The sequence below is a fragment of the Rhipicephalus sanguineus genome, chromosome 3, assembly GCF_013339695.2.
Source record: "Rhipicephalus sanguineus isolate Rsan-2018 chromosome 3, BIME_Rsan_1.4, whole genome shotgun sequence".
Classification (NCBI taxonomy): Eukaryota; Metazoa; Arthropoda; class Arachnida; order Ixodida; family Ixodidae; genus Rhipicephalus; species Rhipicephalus sanguineus.
Window position 1 is genome coordinate 91,821,949 of NC_051178.1, and position 18,323 is coordinate 91,840,271.

Consider the following 18,323-nt stretch of genomic DNA (forward strand, 5'->3'; position numbering starts at 1 on the left):
ACACGATCAAGTCCGGAATGCTAGAGCTTATTGCCTCAGGAATCGGGCAGGCCCCACTACTCCCCACTGGTCCACTAAATATGAAAAGCAGGCGCGAGTGCGGAGCGAGCGCAAACACTGTGATAAACCCAAGCCAAACGTGTGTGTATCGTCATTACTAAACACATACATTAATGAAACGCTAGGATTACCGGGGATAACCAACGGAGCCACACGATTCCGTTTCACTGGTTAACTATCTGTGCGTAGCGACTGGGCGGTGATTTTTACTTTAGTTGTCCGCTTCGTTTGACAACCTCTAGCGAAAATCTCTAGCAACACGTTGGTGCATTGTTCACCTTTCTTTTTCGCATTCGAAGCAACTGTATGTAGTTTCTCACTGCATTGCATAGTGTATACTTATTTTCATTTTATTACTGCTCGAGAGCACGTGCACGAAATCCGACGACAATAGCCTGGGCTGATACCTAACTTGCGATATCTTGTGCATCGGAAAAGCTTGCATCAATAAAGCGTAGTGGTACTAAAAAAATACACGCCGGTCATGGCATGAAATCGAGGTTTATCTTCAACTAGTACGGCATGGCTCCTGCCGGATAAAGTCGCAACACGTTCGCTGCTTCGTTCAGATTAATTTCTTTGCTTTTCAAAGATATGCGTAAAAAAAAGAGAGTAGCAACAATATTCAAGACAGAAACTCGCAAGAGTGTCAGCGAAAAACGAATACAATAGAAAATAAATAAAATGATAAAAGAAAAACGCCGTGACGGGTGCCGACTGTTCCACGGTTATTTGGCAGGCGGGGATTGATGAATGGGCGCCTTGCGGAAAGCAGCTTATGTGCTGGTTGGAGCACCCCTGTGCGTCGTGTATTGAGCGGCCGACCGGTTGAAGTATATCTTTCTCTTTGTCCCCGAGCTCTCTACTTCACTTCCCTCCTCCCCATCCTCCTTGGCCACTCGCTCACGCGTGTCAGCGCGCCACTCGCACAGACGCGAACACACACAAGCATAACACATTCAAACGCACGCGCACACGGGCATAATTCACACAGTAACTCCGCTGTCAAGCGCGCATAAGCTTGCGGCGTACACGGAGCTCCTTCGGCTTTGCGCATAAACCGATCGACCACCCGGCGGAGTCCATTGACGGGGCTTTGAGCCCGTGACAAAGTTAGGTTTTCGGGGAGCGCGGGTCCCCCACGATATACAAGGGAAATTTGCTTTTTCAAGAAATAACAAATGATGGAAAGCGAGCAGTTGAACGACAGCACACAGAAAGTCCTGACACAAGTTTACAAAGAAGGAAAGAAGAAATTAAATGAAACGGTTTGCGAGGAGGACCGGAAGAGGTTGAGGGAAAGGCGGCAAGAGGGGGGAGAGGGGGTTGGTTGAGGAGCGTACGGTAAAGTCGGCGCCAGACTACGTGGTTCCTATCTTCCCCATGAAACTCTCCGAGCCCGTTCGTGAGTGACGAGCGGCGGTGAAGCGTAGAGCATTTCGTAGCGTTCGCGTCGTAGACGGCCGTGTGTCGCTTGTTTGGGTTCGGGTGGCGGCGTGACGTGTCGGTACACGTGCGGCGGCACCCATGAAACGGGGCCACCGATGGCGGCGGCGAGAAAAGAAGATTGAGCCCGACGCGCTCCCACCAGCAGCATCCTCCGGTGGGACGGGAGCTAAGAGGACGCGGCGGGAGGTAGGAGGGGTGATCCGAATTGGAGGGAGCCTAATACGATGTGGCCGCGGCTCTAGATTGGCGCGCGATGGGGATGCGAATGTTTTTGCTTGCGCGGTATGGGGAGGCAATCTGAGCGTCACTGCTCAAGTGCGTGGCACCGACGTAGAGGAGTTTGACGCAGGTTACGGACGAAGGTGATGCGAGTGTTGAGGAGGAAAAACTAGAGCAAATACATATAAGCTCCGGATTCGAAGTAAGCGCATCCCCCATCTCCGTTTGGATGTTGAAGGACCCCCAGGTTCGTGAGGGATTTCAGAAAAAAAAAGAAGCACAACGCAAGCAGTCTGCACAAACTGGTTGTGACTGAGCATTTGCTCTACGCTCCCCACACGAGCGCTTTGAAGGTTTAGTCTTTGGACTGTCGGTCACAGCGTTAGTGTTGGTGTCACTGCGTGCGTGCGTGCGTGCGTGCGTGCGTGCGTGCGTGCGTACAATGGAACTAAAGAAACATACGGTTTGCGAGAGTCATGCCGGGATAAGTAGGAGCTGGCTTGAATAGGGAGTGCGGGTCTTGAGGAAACACAAGTGGCATATCGTCCGAGATCCGTCTCGAGTGCTTGCTTTAGATCCCCCTTTGGCTTTTGAGCCGGCTGTGAAGAGCCGGGAAATCCATCAGCCTTGGAGGGCCGAATACGGAGAACTCAGTCTGTGTATTGAAGGGCACGAGGGAAATGAAATTTTTATTTGGAGACTGTTTGGATGGTACTTGAGAGAATGGGAGCGTACATACAGGAAATTACGGAACCATTGAAGAGCAATAAAATATACGTTCTATGACCTACAATCATCAGTGAATTTATTTTCTCTGCTTGTAAGCGTCTGGAAGATCAGAGGTTATTTGTTTGCACGCGCATTTATATAAAATAGTATTGAATATTTTGTAAGCAGTCTCATGCTTTGAATAAAACCTTTCAAGCTCAACGTGACATCTTAAAGAAAAAAATAGATTGAGAGTACTCTCTGTTGTAGTAATTGGGCAGTACACCTGCATTTATAATTAGTTAGCTTGATGCTGTTCGTCACTCAACTAACTTTTTGCCGGTGCACATCGAATCTATTTCAGAGTTTATGGCGGGGCTATCGTCAAAGCCACCGCGATATGAAGAAAAGACACATCTTGGAAGAAAATATTCAAAAATGTCAAACAGATCGTTTAGCAACTTTTCAAATGTTCTAGCATCTCTTGCCTAATGTCCTCGCACAAGTTTTGTAATTAGAGGAAGAGCTGACTATATTTGCAGGCTTTTTGTTTTTCATTTCAGTGTATAGTCGACGTATACAGCGGTTACTTAAAGCAACCGCGAAATAACTCTGCCACTATATACTTCATCACGCTCTACATAATAGGTATGATCGATCATTATTGGTTTTTCATCGGCAAATGCAACATATAAAAAGAAGCAGTTCTTTCGAAGCTGATTAGGTAATAGTATATACTATTTAAACTAGCACCTGGCGATGTTGAAATCTAGCGTGAAACACGAGGAATAGCCATATATAAGAATACGCGGCGGAGACGATCTCTGCTCTCGCAGCGGAATTTTCCTTAGGAAACCACGAGCACAAATATAACAGCGAGTAAGCACGCCTTCTTCATAATAGTAAAAATAAAATGATCTTGCAACTTTACCCGTAGATATTGGCCTGGGGAAATCAGTGTTCACATTGGATAAAAGAGCAAGGCGGGCGACTGAATGACAAGATTATGACAAGAGCGCAGCACGTACAAAGGTATGAGCGTCTGCTAAAGTCTGTCTAATTAGCACGCGCGCGCTGAAGAGCTCCGGCACCCATCCATGCTCCTTCTTGCGACGGAGCCGGCAGCCGCGTTCCATGTTCGCTTGAGCCGCGCCCGTGAGCTGCTTTCGCAGGCTTTCACTCACACATACAACTCCTGACGCGCGGGGTGTTGTTATCGATTTGGACTTCCCACGGAGTATCATGGTCACGGTGACAGAGACGGCATAAATGCTCCTCGAGTGTCCATATAATTGCTGTCGCAACAAAACGGGACGATCGAGTGTACAATGAGAGACTGTACTCGCGGGTGGCTCTCACTGTGTCTTTGAAGGTATCACGTAGTCGTAAACAATATCAGTGACGCGGCAGAACAAGCGCATGAACCCCTCACTGACCCCGCGAAAGCTATTGGCCGTACTAACGATGATATCAGGCACACTGTGAAATCTCAGGTGACTTGTCCAGGCTATCGCTGGAAGGTTCCTTTTTTTATTTAAATAACAACTGACCCACAGGTGGCTGAACGAGCCCCTGAAAACTATTTACATTGACAGTGTGCAAAAGCGCATTACAAAACAAGACACAAATATTGTAGATCAAGAGCAGCTCTATTGACGATATAAGAAAGAAACAGGCTGTGTTACACAGAAACGAGTAACGGGCACTATCCGTTACATGAATAAAATTGCTCGAGGAACATGCTGACAGGCGCAGCACGCATGAATATGCAGGGTGCCGCAGCTAACTTCAGCCAGAGGTTAGAAATTGTGCCGACGCACTCGAAGACGATGCGACAGAATGCATATTGCTAAATATTGCATGCAGGGAGTCAAGATATTTTTTGCCAACTAGTCACTTTCTTAAAGGACCCCTTATCAGGTCACATAAGAAATTGTAGTTAGGCACTTGAAGTTGTTGCGTGCCCAAAGAAGAGCATTATACCACAAGAATTTTTTTTCAAACTGGTTAATTACGAGCTGAGAAAACCAATATTTTGAAGCGGCGCGAAACCATGACGCGAGAAGGCGACCTTGAAACCCTTGCCACTTGCCCCGTGTAGGCTTCGCAAGCCATATCCTTTCCCTGCCATCTTCCGCATCGGAGCCGAAGGATCACATGACGCATACGCATCAAAATGTCATGCGCACATAAAGTCACTAGCGCACGCAAGGTCATGCTGTGACATCTTGTACTGGCACGAGATTAGCGGTATCATGAGCCACTTCGACATGAAAATTTAGGCAGACGCGAGAGGATAAATCAGCCTAATCAGCTCTGGAACGCGGTAGAAAATCACACAGTTTAGTTTTCAAGGCTGGCGCCTGCACGACGCGCAAGCGGTGCGAACTCGAATGCATGCGAAACGGAGGCACATTAGTATCGCATCTCACTCCTATTCGAAGTAAAAAATAAAAAAAATTAAAACACGCGCACGTTCCGTTTGTGTGCTTTATTATTTCTCTCAACTTTCATTCATCTATTCAAGCAAAAGATTACCCAAACTACACATGTCCCGTGCTACTGTGGGCGACGTCAGAGAACCGACGGCTACGACGAGGAGTGACGTCAGAGCACACATAACTACGTAGGGCCCTTCCTTGTTGTACGTAATCCCCTCCATCATGGGGCGCGCACCCGCGAGATCAAGGAGAAGCGGCGTTCAGTTTGAAATTTGGCTTCTTTCCGCGGTGCGTAGCTGCAAACTTTGGCAGACGTGATCGTGAGCGCCCTGTGTATGCCTTTCACTTGTCAGGTCTTAATGGTCAGACCTGGTGAGAGGCCCTTTAATTGGGCAAGGTTAGTTAATCAAATTGCGAAGCAACCAAGTTCGGCAGGAAATTTCATTGAACGGTTTGCAAAACATCTCATTACATAGTTTTTAGCTTTCCATTGTTCTTCTGCTTACCGCAGATGCCCGCGAAATGGGAAAAAAATATATCACGTGGCATGCCCGCTGCGCGCCGTGATTGCAGAGCTCCCTAGCGTTCCGCGTACAAACTACCATAGCACATGGCCGGAGGTAGCGGCACCTAAAATGCGTTTATTTAAAAGCAAGAAGTCATTTTTCAATAAACCCAGCTGCAAGTTCAGCTCCAGGTGTGTCACTTCTTGCTTTGTCCAGTGGGTTAAGCAATGTTTTATAATTATCGTGGAAACCTACCGACTCACCCAACCTGCCTGTCGCCTTCAGCTTAAAAGGCGACAGGCGAGCGATGCAGTCGGTGGCTTTGCGATGACTCACCTGCTCCTTGCGGCAGCAGGAGCGATAACCACTGCGTCTGCATATTGCTGTAATAAACCGGCACGCGGGAAGCGTATCGCTGCCATACGGTTTCTGTGTTTTTCGTTTTCGCTGTTGTCGTCTGCGCAGGAAGCCATAATAGTATCATGGCATTGGGCATATTCTCTTTCATTTTCATACTCCCCTGCGTAATTGTGGAGCATATCTGCCTCTTGAAGTGTGGCGGCATCCCTTCACTTGATGAGAATAAAGAATGACGAGATAAGGCGGGATTAAAATCTCGGAGGCGCAGATCGAAAGCGCACTGGTTTGCTTCAGCTAAATCTCGCGGCCTCTGCAGTCTGCGTTGCTTTCATTTGTCCTCGTGCCATTTGTCCTACTTCATATTTCTCTTTTCCGCTGTCCCTCTTTTCACTTGAAGCGCAGGGTTGTCAAGCGAGCACGGGCTTGGAGAACCTCCATACTTTGGCTTCATTTCTCCCTGTCCAGACATGCACATGGTTCATTTATTCAAGTAAACTTAGCACTAATGCTATTAATGGATGCTTTCTGGGGATTAATAGATCAGCCAAGAATCGCATGGTCCCCTATGCATTTGTCTAAAACGCCTTGAAAGCGAAAACCATCATCACCTTTTTCCTCTCAGTCAATAGAGCCCCGCCACGGTGGTCTAGTGGTTATGGCGCTCGACTGCTGACCCGAAGGTCGCGGGATCGAATCCCGGCCGCGGCGGCTGCATTTTCGATGGAGACGAAAATGTTTGAGGCCCGTGTGCTTAGATTTAGGTGCACGTTAAAGAACCCCAGGTGGTCGAAATTTCCGGAGCTCTCCAGTACGGCGTCTCTCATAATCATATCGTGGTTTTGGGACGTTAAACCCCAGATATTATTATTATTATCTCAGTCAATAGATTGATCTCACATCCCCTCACACCCTCCCCCCCTTCTGCACTCAGACCACGTTGCATTGCTTCCGTGACCGGATGCATACGAACGGGAACTGTAAAACCATGTGATGACGTCACAAATCATGGCCACCTGCCGCGTCATCACATAATTATTTCTTGCAGCACTTTTTGACGGCGACGCCGCCGACGGTCACTTTTCGCGTTAGATGAGGCATCTAATGCTTTCACCTTAATAATTGTCAGGTTTGCTTGCCACGTGGGTGATTATCGCAGGCGCTAGTAGAAGAGCAGAGATTAAAAAAAAGGCGAAGCATATATATAACCATCCGCGCGATTAACAAGCGCCACCCTTTCGAAACAGTAGCACAATAAGCAACGGCCCTTTGCAAATAGAAACTGTGTGACAGCCCGCAATGCGAGGGGCGAGCGTATTTGAAAAATAGAACTCGTTTGTCAACTTGCACAGAACGTCGCGCCCCCGTTATGAAAGGGCGTCGTAAAGATGGAGCAGAAGGATATACGGCCCCTAGAAGGGAAGACCAGCTGGAGACGCAGTTTGTGGCAGCAGGCATTGCTTAGCATATATATATATATATATATATATATATATATATATATATATATATATATATATATATATATATATATCAGTGACGTCCTTGGCTTTCAAGCAAAGGGAAAGCCTGACAGAGGACGGGAAGGCTTGCCACTTCTTTGCTTCCTTTCCTTCTTCCATGCGCATTGTTTCCATTTTCGGGAAGCGGAAACAGAGGAAAGTACGCCTTCGCCACACCCCCTTCTCCCGCGTTTTAGACATCCTTCGCCCGGAACTCGGCCTGCGTTACTTCAATGATGAGAGGAGCGGCGAGAGCCCTCAGAGGAGAAAGAGGGAGCTAGACTGTTTCCCTCTCCTATTTTTCACCCCTCTCCCCATCCCTCCGTCATCCTGATTTTGTCTCTCCAAAGCGCAGCCCACACTGCCGCGTTACGGAGTCACCGCAATTGCTTTCGAGTTAAAGAACAAGAGAAAAGGAAAAACACGAATGGAAGACAAATAACCGAGCCAGGCGGTAAACTATGAAGTGCACTACTGCCCATTGCTTTGCCTCTCTGAGACAGAAAGAAAGAAAGAAAGAAGGAGAGGAGGAAACGAGCTTGAAGCACTAAGCGAGGCCCTAGTGTCGACGCCAAAGGTCGTTCCGATGCTGCTGGCGGGTGGCGGGGAGGAGAGCGAGAGAGATGGCTGAGGAAAGTGCTATAGCGTGAGCGCGAGCGCGAAGTCCATGAAAATTTGTCAGCGTGGCAGTTTTCGTCCCATTCCCTGACGGCGGCGGAGTACTGAGTGCTTCTTCTTCTCTTCGCCTTAACACTCGTTGCCGGCTGTAGTCTGTGCCGATGGCGCGGTAGCAACGGCAACGTTCTGTTGTTGTCAGGATAAAAAAAAGTAAACAAATGCGTGCAGTGTTGTTCAAGGAACATTGTTCGGGGATTGACAGTTCGGGTAAAAAGAAAGCTGCATTGTGAGGAACCCCGGCTCACCGCTGTCCCTGCATATATTTGTGCGTGTTCAGGTACATTCGCGGGTGTCAATGAACGTCGCTCTTTGAAGGCAATGGATGTGTGAAATTGAAAAGCGAGAGTTGGGAAATTAGCATCTTTACGCTAGTAGCCCGCGAACGATTTCCCGAAAACCCTCAGCGAGAGATCAAGGACCGTTTTTCAGAGAGAACAATACAAAGGTACGCGATGGTATTGTACTCGGAGCAGGACCGGCGGTGCCTTCGGTGCTCAGCGCAGCACTGCACCGAATTTGCGAGTCGACGCCTTCGCGAAGCTGTCGTGTCCCCGTAACACGCTCGAGAACGAGCAGGAGACAAACACAAATACAAGAAATGCGGCGGAGCAGACGCGCTGAAAGAAAGGCTCCGAGATGGGCGGCGTCATCGAGGAAGGGTGGTGGTGGTAACAAGCAGAAAGCAAACGGAGAGAATGGCGAAGGGTTAGGGAAACTAAAAGCGCGCATCTTGAGTCATTTGCCAACGACGCGTGAAATTGGAGTTTCGCGCCGTCAGCCCTGTTTTTCCCTTTGAGTGACGGCTTAGGGAAAAGATACGCCCCTCCATCCATCCGGTTGCCCTCTGCTGCCTCTCTCGACGTCATCGAAAAACCCTCTCTCTCTCCTGCTTAGCACTATTCTCATCACACTCTTTCTTTTTTTCTCGCGGGTCTCACGCGGGAACGAGTGGCTTAGAGGAAACGATTTCGAGAAAGAAAAAAAAAAAAAGAAAGCGAACGCGTTGATGATAAACGCGGATGAACGGTTGAACTAAAGAAGCCCCAGGCTGCCTGCGCAGCTCTGCCGGACTCCGTGTCCTCCGGTTAACGCGAAGTGCTCCCCCTTCTCCATTCAATCCTCCCCTTCTTCGCCATTTTCACACGTGTTCTTCCTGTCATCTGATGACCACACAGACGCACACACTGCATATGAGGGCGCCGCAGATGGCTGTGCTAACACTCTTCGAGTGTCCCCCGGGGGGCACATGCTCCGTTAAAAGCTCATTCTCCAATCGAAGGTTCGCGCGAACGCGCTTCACACTTTCCGCTGTAGCGGTGCCAGGTTCGTTTCGCGAAAAAAAAAAAATAAAGAATTGGAAGAGGGTAGCTTTGTTCTTTAGCTCTGACGATGTCCGGGAAATGAGTTGGAACTACCTCTTCCGCGTGGTAACTGTCACCTCGTTGTTTGCTCGGCCCGCGTGGTGCAGTCCGGGTCGTCGAACTCGTTACGCCGAGCAGCGTTAAACAAGGCGAGCCGTGAACGCAGCGCTTTCAGCGATATTGAATTGTGCCGGGGAACTGATTTTGATTGTTCTATAATCCCAGACTATTTCTTTTTGCTAAAATATATGATCCACCATTGATTGTGTCAGCAAATATGTGCCGAAGAATGCATGTCCTTCTAAAGCCTTCCTGCAGAAAAATTTCATCCTGTGAAAGGAGATCACAAGAACCGCGAGAAAAGTTATCCCACATTCAGAAACGTAAATTCTATTTTTGACACGTCTAAATTGGAACTGTGATTACCAATACGATCTTAATATTTCCTGAGGATGCCTGACACTCGAACACCTTATTTTGAAACATTTGGCATATCTTCAGCGTCTCACGTTCCGCAAGACGAAAAAGAATCGACTTATAAACGAGCTAAGTCAATAAACAAAAATGCACCCCTCGAAGCTGACACAGCGAATCTGCAAATATAGCATCGTGGCGCAGTGTATTTCATTGCCATTCCCTTCCTTGCCTGCTTGATTTAGTCACTGCAAAAGAGATTACTTGCGCGTAAACGGAGTAGACTTCTACTAATAACGACTGAATATATTTGAACGCCAACATGTATCTCAATGGAGAAACGTGTTGTGTCTACACATCGCAACTGCATTCTTAATTTTATCTCATTACGACTATCTTCGTTGACTTATATTTTGCTTTTCCCATCACATTTCCTGAATATTCATAGTTATCGTGTTTTACTAGCAGTGGCAAAAATGTTCATTTGTGGTGCGTCTTTATATCAGATACACACCAAGCACACACTCGTTCCTTATTCCATGGTCAACCTCAATGCCCTAACTTACACGCTCGATGAACGCATTCAAGAGGCAATTGGGCCTTTTACCTCAATACAGACACAAAACATAAAATCTTGATCACGAAAAAACTGTGTGTCTAGTCGTGAAAATGCCGCACAACAATATATTTCTGGATTTTGCACCATATACTTCTAGTGATTTAGTTAAGAAGGTCCACTCACTCATGTAAGCCATGAACACGTACTTGGCACCAACTAGATATGTGGGCCATCTTAATAAAATTGTCAAGGGTCATCTCCTCAAGTATAGGGTCTCTAAATGTCACAGAACTGAAGTTGAAATGTAGGATGTAAACGCGGTACAAATACATAAAGATATGCGCAATAATTCATGCAGAAATGTATTAAGTTCCCTATTTAGTATTGTCGGAATGTAATGTATTCATATTAACACGTTGCAATTACTTGGTTTCTTCATTTTTGAGAAATTACGAGAAGGTGCAATTAGTTGTCTGCACAAAATTCTCTTTTTATTCAAATAACTACTCAAGTAGAAGTGCATGAATAAACTTTGTTTCGAAGTACAGTCAAACTTGACGATATCGAACCCGGGTAAATAGAATCATGCTTTATATCGAACTATTTTCGAACACCACAGTGCTTTAACATCAATGCATAGGAAGATTTACGGCTACATCGAACAAAATTCGCCTGTGCACTTACGAACACAAGACATTTCGATACGCCCTAACAAAATGGCTTTCAGTCACTAGAAGTTGGGTTTTCCTCACGAAAGAGACTTTCCCGCGTTCATTTGGGTGAGTGAGCGGTGTGGCTAGGGAGGCGTCGCACAGAGCAAGCAGAAACCACCGCTTGCCGTCACGTGCTTTCTCCCATAATTCCGCGTTGTCGCGGCCGTCGTGCGGGGGTTGCCGTTCGCTTCTCAGCTCCCTTTGTTAACGCAATGGCAGCCGTAAAGCGGAGGAGCTTGGCCGTTCGTCGCAGAGCTGTCGATAATCAATGTGGTCGAACGTACAGCAAAGAAGTCTGACGTCGCCGCTGCATACAGCATCCCAAGAAGCACGCTAGGTATGATACTGAAAAACGACGCCAACATTAGGGCCAAGGCTGACTAGAGGCTTCCGGCAGCCGACGAGTTCGCTCAGCTGCGTTTGAAGATGTTCAGTTGCTGTTTACATCGATACCATATTTTACAGCCTACAACCCACCCATGCAGGTAACCTCCCCCCCCCCCCCCCCCCACTAGAAACTGCGTAAAAAAATAAAAAGCTTCCCTGCGTATAACACGAAGCCGCCTTTTCTGCATTGTCGTGAAGCTGTGCCATGAAGCAAGCTTGCGCACTGAAATTCGCGCCGAAAACACGGTAAATTTTTAATAAGTGTTATATCAAATTATAGGATATGCCGAATTCCCCTTTTTTTACCGACTTCAATATATGCGAGTTCGAACGTATTTGCTTTGTTAGTGCAGAACGCAACCATCTGCTTTTCGTGTTTGCATTTTGTATTGCGCGCGCGCGCACGCGCGCGCGCGTGTGTGTGTGTGGTGTGTGTGTGTGTGTGTGTGTGTGTGTGTGTGTGTGTGTGTGTGTGTGTGTGTGTGTGTGTGTGTGTGTGTGTGTGTGTGTGTGTGTGTGTGTGTGTGTGTGTGTGTGTGTGTGTGTGTGTGTGTGTGTGTGTACATTCAAATATCATCTAGGACACGTCTAACAAGAAAACAGGCACTGTTTCATTCGAGCCACTGAGCAAACACGGAAGCAGTTGTTCGCAGTGTGTCGGAATGGGACGAAAAACGAGAAAAACGATATTTTTCACTGGAAGGAAAACGTAACCGAAACTTTATCTATTATTTCGTTTCGGAGTGGAACCGAACTTAACGTTTTTCGGTTCACAGGAAAACTTGGCCATTCGGAACAACCGGGTTCATGCAACGTTTGCACTAATGCATATCTTGGGGTACAGTGTTAGCGCGTGCTTCAGGCAGGAATTATAAAGTAAGGATGTATTGAAACTGTGCGAAAAACGAAGATAGCGGCAACCAGTGCTGTTTATATTAACGCAAGTGTACTTTTGTGTGCCTGTCACGCAGGCCGGCGTCGAGAAGGCATTCTCGGCGATGAAGTTTGTTTTATCAGCACAGCGGTCTCGCACCTCAGAGAGTACACTCGATGATGTGCTGGTTCTGAGATCGTGCTCACTTCCTTGACAAAAAGCATTTGGCTTGCTCAAGAAATTCTTAATTAGCTTTTGAGAAAAAAATTATAGCGACTTTGAAGAGTGCTATTTTGTGCTAGTTGGTAGGAATTCGTGGTGCAGTTACTTCCGCTCTGAAGAACGCGGTTTACCTCTGTCCCACATTCTTAAGAGACAAATCCAGTGTTTTTTATCGTTACTATTAACTTCAAATTTTTGCATACAAATAAAAACCGTTACGAACTGTTACGGAACATCTTTTTTTTTATGGAACAGAAACGGAACGGAACTTTTTGCGCTGGAATGAAACCAAAACCGAAACGATAGACATTTGGTTCCGACACCCTGGCTGTTTGGTGCACAAGTATGACGTCGTTGTTTTCAAAAAAGCAAATAAATCGGCAAGTTCTCCAGTTTCTCTCTTAATCTCTCTCTCTCACTCTCTCGCGTTTATCGTTGATATCGTATCACGCCTCTGGGAAGCCGCACTACAGGGAACCGTAATCTTGTGTGTAAGTAAGTTAGTAAGAGTAAGGCATTAAGTTGCAGCTCGAAGGTACAGCTGCACTACATTGGAGACATGCTTTTGTAAAAGGTTGCGGGCCTCGCCGCCTGCACAGATATGCGAGCTCTATCTTGTGTCTGGTGTTTAGTGGAACAAATGAAGCAGATTGCCCTTCCCTTCTGCAGGCACCTTTTCCCCTTTTCGCGGAGACGGAGGAGTGCTTAGGTGTTGTGTTCTTTACGGAATAATGCAGTCAAGTAAGATACATTTTCCGGATGTTTTCGCGGCAAGAAGTATATGACTATAGTAACACCATCTCTTTTGTAAAGCGAATAGCTCTCTAATAATGCGACGCTCTTAGCTTAGGTAGACGATCATCAGCATTTATTTCAGCGCAGTTTTTATGAATGCTGGCGAACTTGTACCTTTCGATACAATTATACCGCAATAATTTTTATCCGCCATATATTGGGAACCTTTACCCAACGCTGCGACTTCAGTTCGGCACATCTGTCGGTATCGAAAAAAGTGTGACCCAAGAGACATCGACAGCATCTTGCTATTGCTTGCGCACGCTGACTACATCCTTGAGCTATTCAACCCCTTTTTATGTATACAATGTTGTTACCATTGTTCTTAGGGCACAAAATACACAAAATAAATACAGGGGGCAATACGTGTAAAGCGAAAACAAAGTCAACTACAACACCAACAGCGACACTCTGTGTTCCGTTGCTAATTCTCCACTACTTATAAGCTACAGATCCAAGCTGTTTAAAACTCTTCGCTAATGAGACATTTCTTTTCATTCTTCAACAGAAAGAAAAAAAGAAGGAGTGCTCTAAATTTCGGGACAACCAACAGCACCGCAGTTTGAATTTACCTTCAGAGCACGCGCAGGCCTATTTCAACTTTTCGGCGCCTTCGAAGAAAGCGCACGACAAATGATTACAGCAACGAGGTCTGTCATCCCGCGACGCTAACGATTCCATCTGCTGTTTCGCACGCGTACCACTCGGAGACGCTAGCGTTTGTTCGTATACACGAAGCAAAGCCGCGTAAATGAGGGAAGCCACGCGCCAACGCGCGCTCTCGCGCTCATCTACTGCACCGCCCGTTCCCTATTCTCTTTCCTTAACTTCCTCTTTTACCTCCACCGACTCCGAAGCGGTTGTCTTTCTCCCATTGCTGCTGGAGCGCCGATGCAGGCACTCTCAGAACACGATTCCTACTGCTGTTTGCATTCTGTGTACCTCGACGGAAAACTTCTTTCCCCAGGGGATGCGGAGGCCTGTGCGCGCTCCACTGCGTTACAACGAGAGCGCAAATTGACTTCAGCCGGAATACACTGGTAAAGTGAAGAAAAGAAACAAAGAAAGAGTAAAGGGGGGGAGCTCACGCCGCCAAGCTTACCCTGCGGACTGAGTGGCAGGAGTGAAGAATCGCGGATCCACGGGATTTATCGCCGCTGCCTCTGGAAAGGAAGGCTGCTGCACGGCGGTATAGTTGCGGTGGCGGTGCATGGTTGCGGCCCTGCGGGCGCCGTTATATTTAACCGCTTTACCGAGATTTTCTATCGCGCGCGAGGGGAAAGATTGTTATTAATCGTGCGGCCGGGCGTCCGTTTGTCTTCGGGGATGAGCCCGAGGTGGTCGCTCGCTTTACGCGCCGGTGAGCTCGTCTCGTCCTCTTCACGCCCAGGTGGAGAGGAGAATGGGAAAGGGGTGCACCCTGGCAGGGATTTGGTTCGCTTACAGCGCAGACCTGAGAATTAACCTTTCGGCAAGACGAGGGGGGACGGTCGGGAAATTAATGAAACGGCTGCCGAATGGGGAGGTTTAGTTTAGACTAGAGGATGGTGGGGACGGGAAAGACGGAGTGGTAGTGGGCATTGGCCCGCAGTAGTTGCTCCTCAACCCCTGAAAATCCTTCCTCGAGGGAAGGAACATGTCGGTGGGATAAGCCACAAAGACGCCGTTTTAGCACGACCTTATTCCCGGCCAATATCTGTGCGGACGAAGGAACGGTGCTTTGCGTGAACGTGATTCTAAAGCTGCAGCAGTATTTTGACCGTATAGGATCCTGGAGATATGTTTGCTCGCTATTCTTCAGTGCATGTTGCGGCCCAGTTTGCGTTTCATCTGTCTGTTTGTAGCCTATCATCTTACACTGTGGCTCACTTTGCAGGACGTGCCGTACTTTTAAAGAGGAGCGAGTTTCGGTTTTATCTGGCGCATCTGTTATTTCCGGCTCGAACGCTCCATTTTATTGTTGTTAAAAAAAATTGAAGAAAGATATTTGCACGACAGCTTGCAAACTCTCTCACTCCAGCTTCTTTTCGAGCCTTGGATTATCCTTTTTTCTCAAGAAATAATGTATATTTGAAGCGCACAATTAAGCGAACTGAGCATTTTCGGAACTACGACACACTATGCAGATGCATATTTCCGCAGGTCTATTGCCGACCTCCTTCACAAATATAGAAATTGCCTTCGTAGACATTTACAGCCGCCTCCCTCTGCGGCTGTGAAATAATTCTTTGAAGTTACAGTTGAGCGCAAGCAACTCTCTATTTGTGTTAGATCTTCATAGAAATTTACACAAACAAGACCTTCTCGCTCTAGTGCAAACCGCTGAATTCCACTGTTGAGCATTAGAAAGGTTAAGTCGAAAGCATTTTTTGAACGCTTGAACGTTCAACATGTGATTATGCTGCTCCAGAGATGCGGCACAGGGCACCTTCTCCGCCTTGTGTGTACGTTTCTCAGCGATCGTTCAATGCGAGTGAAGTGCCTATACATTGCGCAGTAGCTCGCTGGAAAGAACGAGAGGCATGCAGGCAGGGTAGCGTTCTCTCTCCTGTGTTACTCAACATCATCATGGCTCTTTGACACGAGGCCTACAAGGAAGCCAGAAAGGACATGTGCATTGGACTGTGTGGCTGCATGAACGATGGGAACTTATTTCCGAAAGGATCATACTTTCGCGCACACTTACGTCGCATCAATATGAATGTCACTACCAGCAAAAAAAAAAAGTTCAGGTTTATGCTATTTCTCGGCATGTGACAACGGACGGCACCAATGGAGTTGTGAAATATACGAGTTAGGCAACAAGAGAAGTACACACGCAGTTCATTCAGGCTATACTAGATTCCAATATGAAGGGGCAACTTGCCGTATATATTATAGTGATAGCCCACGTACCGTGCATAAACGACCATCGACGGTTAGCAGGCACACCGTGGAAGCCACCCACCGTCGATGACTGAGTTGCACCCGCGAATGATCGTCAACCGCTTGCTCTTACCGTTGTGTTTCATCTCGCTGGGTGAGTCTTTGCACGTACGGCTGCAGACAATTCATCGTCAAAGCCTAAAAGCTGCCCAGCGAATGCGCACAAGCAGCGCCGAGTGTCAAGATGCTGCTTGAATTTCGGCCGCCATCACCGTGTCTCCTCGGCTCTCAGCAAGTGCTGATGCAGTTAGGTTGATTAAGCGGATCGCGCGCGGGTAAAACAGTCTGATGTGATCCTAGACCACGTACAGCGTCGCTAGCTTCCATGGCACTCAGTATTCTTAGTGTTATTTAGCTGAAATTGTTCAAACGAAGTTAGTAACTTGAGCCACCGTAGTAATACGAAAATATGAACTGCTAGCTGACGATTCCTCGGACTCACAGCAACCTTTCTTCACTAGTTGTGGAAGCATATTCTTTGGCGCTTGGATACCTGAAGGATACTACACTTTGATTTTAGACCAACACGTGAATGTCTGCACCGACTGGCCAGTCTGTATAGAGCGCGGAGCAAGGGCGACAGCGTTTGTGATTGCGTCCGTCTAGAATGGCGTCCAGAGCTCTTCCTCTCGACTCCGTCGTCTGCACGACAGTACGTGAAAGCATCGCAGTTCCCTGCATAGATCTGTCTTCTAGGGCGTAATGTGTTGCAGTACTAGCAATAGACCAAAGAGCCTGGTGCAGTTTTTAAAGCGTAGGTTCGTCTTTTAGAAGTGGATGCGATGGTCTTTTAACCATTCCAATAAGTTCGGCAGCATCATATTTGCCATAAAGTTTTGATGACTTCTATCGCATGCCGGTGTAGAGGCTAATTAGGTGGCTGGCAGATTTGCCTGTAATGCATTAGAACTCAAGGCAATATCAAATGCTCCAAGAAGTCTTCAATGTCTGTTGTCGTGTCGATAAGCTGTGAGAAGTCATGTCCCTTTATCGTGGTTCTCACTTCACCAGCACTGTGTCAAAAAACAAGAACAAAAAAAAAAAAAAAACGGGAAGACTCAGCAGGCCAGAGGTCTCTCTGCTAGTTCCTCTGTGCCGAGTGGCCCCGTACACGTGCTATGGATGTTCGAACGTGCCGTGACACGAATGTGTCTCGTAACACCCGCTATGATATACAGCATGACTCTTTAGATTCTACTCGACGCATAACATATTTTAAAAATGCTCGTTTGAGGCAACACAGGGTTGATGCTCGCCAGACGTCAGAGTGAATGACATGGTATTTCAGCGTAGACACTATACTATAACCCGAAAGAAGGTGTCTAGACCGCTACAGGAGGCTCTAAGTGTTATGAACCTGCCCTGTAATTAGTAAGCACTGGCGCACTCATTTCAGGGTGATGTACCGGCGACTGTCGGCGGGCGCCGTGCTCGCAGTGCCTCACGGGCCACCAGATTTTGCACAGTACCACCACGCTGCACGCGTCTTGTACACCTGCCTGCACTGCGCTTCTAAACGACGTCAAAGTTTTCCATACATTCTGAAGGAAGGGGTCTGTGGAAGGCAATTTCCGGCGTAGCTCGCAAGGCTAGCTCCTCCTTCGACCAAGAATGCCTTCCTCTTTCTTCTTGCGCTCCTACTTCTTCGGTTGGCGTGACGTCCACACGCAGCAACGAAGATTTAGATGTTATGCGGAAAAGTTTCAGAAAAACCGGGAACTGCACACAACAAACGCTGACGCGGACTCCCTCGCCATTTTACCTAGAACATGACTCCACTGTTACTTCCACTGTGTTGAAAGGGACACTAAAGAGCAAAACCATTTATCTCATATTAGTAACTTACTCCTTCACGATACCAAAATCACCGCGCTTGCTGCGAGAAAGCAAATGGTAAGCGGGAAAACGCACGAAAAGAAAATGTGGGTGGCGACGCTACTTTAAAGTTACCGCATTAGTCGCAGTGACGTCATAGATATTCATGTCTTCCACTAGGACCCCCGGAGTTCGTAATCGATAAAAAATGAAGTGCATTGTCTTTTACGGGAGCTATATACCTAAAATACCACGTATCAGGAAATTTCATTGAGCGAATGTGACCAAAATACTCAATAAGCTCTTTGAAATCCGTGACGTCCACATCGGAGATTTCG